The sequence below is a fragment of the Cryptomeria japonica genome, chromosome 7 (genome assembly GCF_030272615.1).
Source record: "Cryptomeria japonica chromosome 7, Sugi_1.0, whole genome shotgun sequence".
In the NCBI taxonomy this organism is placed as follows: domain Eukaryota; kingdom Viridiplantae; phylum Streptophyta; class Pinopsida; order Cupressales; family Cupressaceae; genus Cryptomeria; species Cryptomeria japonica.
The window spans coordinates 16,298,205-16,307,606 of NC_081411.1; positions in this window are offsets into that span (position 1 = coordinate 16,298,205).

The following is a 9,402-nucleotide window of genomic DNA, read 5'->3' on the forward strand; positions in this document are numbered from 1 at the left end:
ACATGGTAGGATGTATGGTGTTGATTGTGCAAAAAGTACAGGACACGGGCCAATGGCTTCCTTCCATGTGGCAGATGTGGGTCCTACTAATTTCGCGAAGGTAGGAGGTCGCAGGTTATGTGGGTTGTGGACGCTGGCGATGACAACGATGGTCGGTAGTCGTTGGCTTAAGAAAGGCGGAGCCTCTTGAGATGATGGAAGAGAAAATGCAGGAGGGAGCCACCAGAGGATGCATGGGAAACGATTGAGCAGAGGGGTGTAGTCGCCGTTGCATACAGACGAGCGAAAACTACCAGCACAGAAGGAGCCGAGGCAGAGCAAGAGCGAGGGTTGCTGTTGCATCTGCTGGGAGGTTAAGTGTCAGGGATTTGGGGTGGATGCTGATAAATTTTATCGTCGGCGGTGCATGGAGCAGGTGGTTGTACAACCTGTAGGTCTATAGGGGGTGTATGGGGACGGGGTTGGTCTGCGGACCCCTCTCCCCGCCCCCCTCCAATATAAAAAACTTTTACAAATTATGAAACTACACAATTTTTAAATAAATATTGAAATAAAATATATTTCGCAAATTTTTTATTTTTTTGCAAAATCATACTGTACCACCCAAATTGGGCAAAACATTTTCTCCAATGCCTAAAATTGCACTTTCACCAAAATAGGCTGAATTTATACTCAAAATTTATGGATATGGCCACCCAGATGCAATGGTGAGGTTGGATCTGGTCTAGGATGCCTCTATAAGATGTTGCTCCTTAGATCTACCTCTTGAACTCCTTCAAAGACACAATACAATCTCTCAGAAGGCTATGTAGTGACGCTCCAACCGCTCTGATACCATGTGAGATTATGCTTGAAGCAACCAAGATCAAAGAGACCAATAGATAGCACAATAACAAGAGATATAAAATATGTGACAAGAATAAACTGTATTCTCATCAATAATGCAAAAGAGATCATTTGGATCATCAAGAATCACATACAATATATGATGAACCTACTTATAAAGGAAAGAATAAGAGACAAGAGAGCACACAATGATGACATGTTGCTCAATGAGATGCGAGGGTAGGTAGGAGAAATAGTAAAATATTCGACATGAGGTGGATCACCCACCGAAGGTAGAATTAACACTTCACAATAAGTGGATATGATAAAGTAATAACAAGATCACACCATAAAAGGTGGAAATTATCCTACATACAGACTCCCAATGTATGTACATATCCCTAAGTGTCTCATATGCAAACTACAATGTAATGCATGCACCTAAGTAAACTTAAGTAATGTGTAATTATATCCAAGATGAACAAATATTTACACCAACAAGATGTAATTTGTATCATGCGTGGTATAATAGAAGCAATACTATTGTAATAAATAATATTGGCTATAATGGAAAATAAAAGAGGAAAAAATAATAATTCATAATAACATAGATTTAATGTCATTCACCAATGCAGGTTACATCCTCAAAGAAACAAAAATCCACTATTTTTTTCTGGATCTAGTCTCTCTACTTCTTGACCATTCACTTGTTACTTTGAAATTCTCTTTCAAATCTTCATTCTCATATTCCACACTCTCCATATCTTCAAGGGCTATCTTCAATTCTTCATCCAAATAATATTCTCCTACCATATCCATAGGAGCCATCTATTCAAATAATCAAGATCTCGCTCAAGTAGTTAAGCTAGCAACAAGAGTCCAAGCTCTTATACCAATTGTCGAACAGATTGAAATACTGAGAGGAGGAGGGAGGGGGTGAATAAATATTTCCCTATATATTCAAAACATAATTTTACAAACTTTACCTTGACATTCTCTTTCAAATCTTCTTTCTCAGATTTGACACTCTCCAGATCTTCAAGGGTTGTCTTCAATTCTTCATCCAAATAATATTTTCCTGCCATATCCATAGGATCCATTTGTTATTTAAATAATCAAGATCTCCCTCAAGCAGTTAAGCTAGCAATAAGAGACCAAGCTTTGATACCAATTGTCGAACAAACCGAAATATTGAGAGGAAAGGGGTTAATTAGTATTCCCCTATATATTCAAAACTTAATCTTACAAACTTAATTCGATCTCAATTATCCTCAGCATAAACATGATACATGCAACATAAGTGAAATGCAAGAGATACACAACCAGAAGAGAGACACTATATTTTTATATGTGGAAAACCCAGAAGGAAAAAACCATGGAGAGGGTTGACTATCAAGATTTAATATAACTAGTTATATTGGATTACAAAGGCTCACTTCTTGGAGGGATGACTGCCTGAATTACAATGGCTTTTTGCTGGAAGGCTCATTGCCAAGGAAAATAAGTACGAACTGAGAATAGCGCATCTACATATGCATGAGATCAGTTCTTGTTAAGCTTAGTCATCACAATAACTGCTTGCAGTAGATTTGGTTAAGAAACTTTGCAACTCATTTTCTATCTTCCTACTCTAGTCACATGGTCACTATCACACTATATCTACCATTCTTCTTTACCCCCAAATATCATCTCTCTCTCTATCCCTCAACAGATTTCCACTACACAAGACATAACATGTATGTGTGTGTGTACTGATAAGAATATACATCAAGTATGCCCGAAAGACACATTACGTGAAGATACTCCAATGGTCAGATCACACGCTACAAGAACTGGAGAAAAATAATAATAAAAACATTCAAGGTTGGCCTGAATCGGAATGAACATATCCTTGAACTTCCACAAGAGAACTCTCTCAAAGCATAAGGAGCATGATCCAATTCAAAATAAAGAATTTAAAGACTTGAACAACAGATCATCAAACCTACCACTTCATTATCATGGTAAAATCCAAGATATTTTTCATGTCTAGCTTGCGATGACTCTTGAGGATATGCTCCAGTCCTTGTCATCTCATGCATTGTACCAACCATCTAATGGACCTTATAATCAAATATGTCAATGGGAGATTTAGTAGGTTGTCCAATAGGACCTAAGCATGCGTGCTTTCACATAGCACAAGTATGTGGTACACAAATATGTGGATTCAGGAAGGCTATATTAGGACTACTCGATCCAGTAGGAGTATCAAAGACAAGTGATTGAGCGAGTGATGAGGTCTAAGAAACCAAATGGCCAATCAAAGAATGCATAGCCAATATGGTTTATGAGGCTACCTTTGTAACAAGATATGAATATAGTACTAGAGGTAGAAGAGCAACACCGGGAGGGGGAACATATGGGCCATGAAATAATCAAATTTCCCCTAGTCTAACCTAGAGCATTACTCAATCCACACCCTAGAAATATCTCATGTAAAATAGTAGTTGACATGCAAACCTAGGACAAACTCAACACATAATTTTCGAAGGAAATATAAAGGGACAATGAGATTATTGTTCAGTGGTTTATTAAAAATCATCCACCAACGGTCTCAATTTTTTTTTTATGTACCTTGATGTCGGCACAATTTGATAGAATATTTTGATTTTCTCACGTAAACATATTGTCTGATTTGAGGATTGACAAATAATATAGCTGATTAGGCCTTTATAATTTCAATATTTTTCACCTCATCATGTGAGAACCCATTAGCGTATTTTTCCTCATCACCTCTCGCAATGATAGAAGGAAACTGTGTTGGCTTGTGAGGGTTTGGACACTAAAAATTATTGACTATAAAGTGGGCGCCATTGACAATAGATGTGGGTGCCTATGATATAGCTCATAAATGTTCCTTAACTCAATTAATATTAATATTAATTATATCTTAAATTGAGGGAGGGTTTGGTGGTGTAGGATTTAGATTGTTAGATATGATTATAAGTTACCCGATTGAAGTTCAAAATTAAAAAAGTTTAATCTAAAAACTAAAATTCATATCAAAAAACTTAATTTGTAATTAAAAACTAAAAATAATGGAAAAATGAAAAAATGAAAAAAAGCCAAAAAAAGAAAGGAAAAAATATTAAATACCCATTTTTTTTTTATCAAATTAGGGGTGATATTTTCTTGTATATAACGAATATCGGATTCGACATTTGATTCCTGAAAGATTTGACCTAATTTTTTTATGTTGTCATGGGTAAAAATGATCCACGATGGCTCTATTATTTCTTTTTTTGGTCTCTGGTAATCGATAATATCTAATATCAGATCAGATATTTGATCCAATATTAGATATCCATTTGCTGACATTTTCTTTTATTTATTTTTAATAGGTCAGCTATTTTTTGTGTTAATCTATATATTAATACTATATATATTATATTAATATGTATATATTATAATACATATATAGTATAATATATTCATATTTTATTTTATTTTTAAATTGTCATTCAAATAATGGATATTGGATATATGATACCGAATTTGACATCTAATTTCAGATTGGATATCTAATTCCTAGTTAGATAATTGATACCTGATTTGATATCCTTTCCGCTAAGGTGTTTTCCATGGCTACATGGATTGTCACCTGACCCAACTAAAAGGTCAACATGAATTTTGACATTTTTTGGGTAATGAAAAATGGATTTTTTTCACATCAACACTTTTTGGCCCCTATGACCCTACACATGTCTAGCAACATCTCTACCATCTAATAGAAAGCTAAATCTGCCCATACTTCTATATTTATTGTTATATAAGTGTTTGACAAGAGTGATTTTTTTATAATCACCCAAGTCCCATATTTGCAGAATTGATCAATGTTATCCATGTTCATATTAGCATATTCATGTTTTTAAGGAATTTAGAAAGTGATGCTAAGAGAAAGACCATTCATTTTTGCTACCAATTGATCATCCATTATTTTTTTTATTTCTATAGTATTAGGTTTATAATGATTTATGCATGCCAATAGTAAATTTGTGCACTATATAGAAGTTAGGAAGCTTTTAGCGTGAGCTAGATCATTAAAGAATATTTTTGGCAATAAGATCCCTAGGATTTTTCTATGTACTCTATTCCATAATGTCCTATTGCCTACTTAAGATATATAAATATATAATCATCTAAAACGGTGGTGTACTCATAACCTTGGTACTCATATAATTTTATCTTGGGGGCTTGGATAACAAATAGAAAATTGTGACCTAGGCTTTCTATTGACTTTTGATAGATGAGGAAAATCAATGTATTGTATTCAAGTGGATAATATTATAATTGAGTGGATTTCATGGGACTTGAAAGTTAAAAGATAGAAAAATGAAAAGATAAGATTTGAGTGAGAAATATGTAAAAAAAACTATAATGATTTCAACGGGAAAAGTTAGTATTACCTCAAAATATAGATTGGAAATGGGTGAGGGATGCCTTCACTTATGGATAACAATGAATTTGGTGATGATGTGAATTCATTTGAGAAACAATTTTCTTAGATATTTATAGTTGTTTGACTATATCATGATTACAAATGAACCTTGAGATCCCTTTTAATATTTTTCAGTTTTCAAGAAATTAGATTTTTCAACCTTCTCAAACTATGTCAACATTTTGGAGGGCTTGAGACCATAAGATTTATCAATATATATAGCCTCATTTTAGTTGAGCCTCTATTTTTGGTATTTTATAATTATAAAAAATAAAAATAAAAATAGAAAAATGACTTGCTTTGAAAAGTCATGAAGTTGTCGAAGATTTATCACATCTTTGAAAACTTATTGAAATTTTGCAAAAAGTATTAAATTATATTAAAGTATTTTGAGAAATTAGCGAACCATTGAAAATGCCAATGTGTTCACCCAAACATCCAAGACTTTCTTAATTTATTTATATTTTAATAAGTTTGAAAACTTTGAAAATTACCCACTTACATATTTTTTTAAATCCAACACTCATGTATTTTTGAAATAATTGATTCCCTTAGCTTGGGACCTTGAAGATTATTTGAAACTTTGTCAAATGTTTGGAGAGTTGTTGATACCATTGAAACACAAAAATAAAATGAAGTTAAATGTAAGTTGTAATGATTCTTGGGACTTAAAAATGACAACTTGAACCCCCTCCTTGGGAATTGACAAGTGAAAATATCCATATTTTAGTTGATTAATATTTATAGTGACTATTGTTGTTAAAAAAAAATGGTAGATAAGAGTTTGAGTAAAGTGATGCTTTCTAAATGTTGTTAGAACTCCTTTACAATATAGGTATATAGCATTACAGGGCATGCAAAAAATTTAGTGAAATGTAATATTATTTTTTATACGATATTTAGTGGCACTAATTTGTTATTAATTTTTATTTTGAAGGTTTCATTATTGTCGATTTCTAAGTTGTGTTTCTATTTCTATAATATTTCCTGTTTTTTTACATTATTAATCTTTGTTGATGTGTTATCATTTTGATTTTATGATTTTATGTTTCTATTTATTATGAATTTTACATTCTAATTGTCTAGGTTTCTATATTTGATACATAGTTTTGATTATTAAATTTCTAAAAAATATAAGGATCTAATAGCTTGTCTTAAAGTGAGAAGAGAACACATAGTAGATACAATGAAGTTATAATAAAAAGGGTAATTAGAACTTGGAATTTTGATATTATAATAGAAATGTAAGGTGAACATAATGATTTAGTATGATAATATGGTTTGGCTCTTGTTAACAAAAAGGCTAGCTATGTAATAAGAATATGATCATCTACAAGTGTGGAATTGGGATAAGGGTGATTCTAGGTGATATTTTATTTTAAGGGTTACTAAATGATGAGTCCTACACAATCTATAATGACCTAGGTGTGATACCATTTTATGTATAATCTAGGCATAGAATTTGAATTTTATAGTATAAGAGTCCACATAAATAGATCCACTGTCAAAGTGAATTGGCTCGAGCTTAGATACAAATTTGAATTTTGAAGATGCGGGTAAAATCCACAATGTGTAATTAACCCATGTAATTTCTATGCCTAATAATTTAGTAATTGATAATCTGATAGTTTGAAAATCTCTATATAGGGGTCAAGTTGAGTTTATAATGGTTAGTAGGAAATTAGAATTAATGAGAATGCCAAATCAATCATAATTAAATACTAATGTTAAAAAGCACAAATATAAAATAGCATAAAGTAAAAGATAAAAATACAAGTAATACATTTTCATCCTCACAATATCCATTCCTCACATAGGTTTACACAACTAGTGAATGGTGAATCAACTAGGTTTACAATTAGGTTTACACAATTTATGTATTTGGTTGATGTTGTGGGTTTTTTATGTGTTATCTTTTCCAAGATAACATTCCATTAATACATCTTGTTATGGGTTTCATGACGAAACATATCTTCTCCTCATAATGAATTGTTATCCTCATTGTAGATCAAATCATCCTAAGGGGGCTATCATGATCATATTATCACACTTTTAGTCTTATATTTAAGTTATATGTCTATATTTAGATGTCTTATTGGATAAACACGGTCGAACATTGGGGTACCCTACTAGAATTTATCTATATATATTTCTTTGTCTCTTTTTTGTGAGTTTCTTGCAACACTATTTGCAACAATCAGAGGATGAGTGGATTATCATATGGTTTCTAGTACAACACACCTTGTTATCTATAATTATTAGCATGTTATATATGTATAAAGCAATTTTGATGTCTATTTTTTAATTTTTGAACTAGACATATTTTTCTACAATTAACATGTTTGTGGCGACTCTATAGCTTGATGTCATAGTTTTATGTAGGATCAACATGGGTCTCTTCCTTGAGGTAAGTTATACCTAGATATAAGACTTCACATCCCCTTTGCATCTTGGGTAAAGTACTCTCAAACCTATTCTCTCTACTTTAGCTTGTATATTTTCTATAACACATATGTTAATTAAAGTGGGGAAAAATGTAATGTCATAAATTGTATATCATGCAATTTTACATCACATTCAGCTTCCTTTTAGTTGAAGTAAAGATAATTATACAATGTCACCCTTACTATGATTTAAGATATTTTTATTTGGCTAATCATGTTTGAATTCCTAACCGTTGGGTCCAATTTCTATCTAGATGAACACACAACATGCAAACATTCGTGTGATGTACTAACATATCACAAAAATGTTGGACCATATTGACCATTGAGATGTTACACCCATCACATTTTGGCAGTATAACACCTTTATGCCATCCTACACTCATCAAGAGTGCATCCAAGCTTCCTAATTTGAGTTGGGAAATTCTATTTTGCCTCCAATTGATTAGTTTTTCATTCATTCAACTTTACTCTACCACTTTCACTTTCTCTCTGATTCACACCACCATTAATCTTCAATATTCTCACTCATTCTCAGAGTAGTATCTTGAATCCCTATTATTATTATTATATTCAATGTCATAAAGAGAATCTTTCAAGATTGTTGTGGCTCCCTTGTAGCATTTTCATGAATGCAAATTTGTCTCTATGGATTGCTTGTCATCTCTTTTTGAAGGAGTGGTAATATTTGAAGTTTTTTGGGTAGATTGTCTTATTTACTTTCAATAATATTATGTTCTTTTAATTTGCATGCCTTTTACCCATTTATCTATCTTGGCTATCTATGAGGGTTGAAACACCAAAACGGGGGTTTGACTATGACACACTCCTATACAATGACCCCCAACTTTTTTTCGGTCTTATGTTTGTATATTCTAGAGAGAAGAAGTGAAGGCTCCTACAACTATTATTTCATAATTGGTTCAATTTAATACATATATTTGTTTATTTATTATAATCTATCATTCCATTACACTTTAGCATCTTTTGGACCTTGGATTCTATGTGGGTTGCTTTGTTATCCTTTTTGTTGATAGTCTTATTTTCTATCCATACGAGATGCCAATGTGTCATAATGTTGTCTATGCGCCATGCAAAATTCCTCGATTGAGAGTTAACCAAACCATTTAGGAGAAAATTGTAGCATGTACTTTCTATTCCTAAAGCCTTCAGAATTTAATTTGGCCCCTTTCTTACTAAAACTCTAATTTAAATATAAATTTGATAAACCTCAAGGTTGTGATTATCTTCAAATTTATTTGAGTGTGGTGTAGAAACTCGATTACTCAAATGACTAATTATCCTTTGCAATAATTCAATTTTCCCAACTTACAAATAGATCAAAATATAATAGAAGTATTAGTAGTACTCTTGAAGATAAGGCACCATGAGAATCCTTGATAAAAATATGTAGAAATAAAGATTTACCCAATGGTGGGTCACTAGGGTTCAAAGTGATGATGTTATAAAGACCCAAAACCCTAAAAAATAGTATAGGAATGAGGTGAGGCATACCTAACATCAATTAAAAAAAAAAAAATCACTAGCATATATGAAAATAAAATCTTGGACTCATTAACAAGGATGGATGAAAGAAAAGTCACATAATGGATCAAAAACCACATAATACAAGTATATCTATGAAATACAAATACA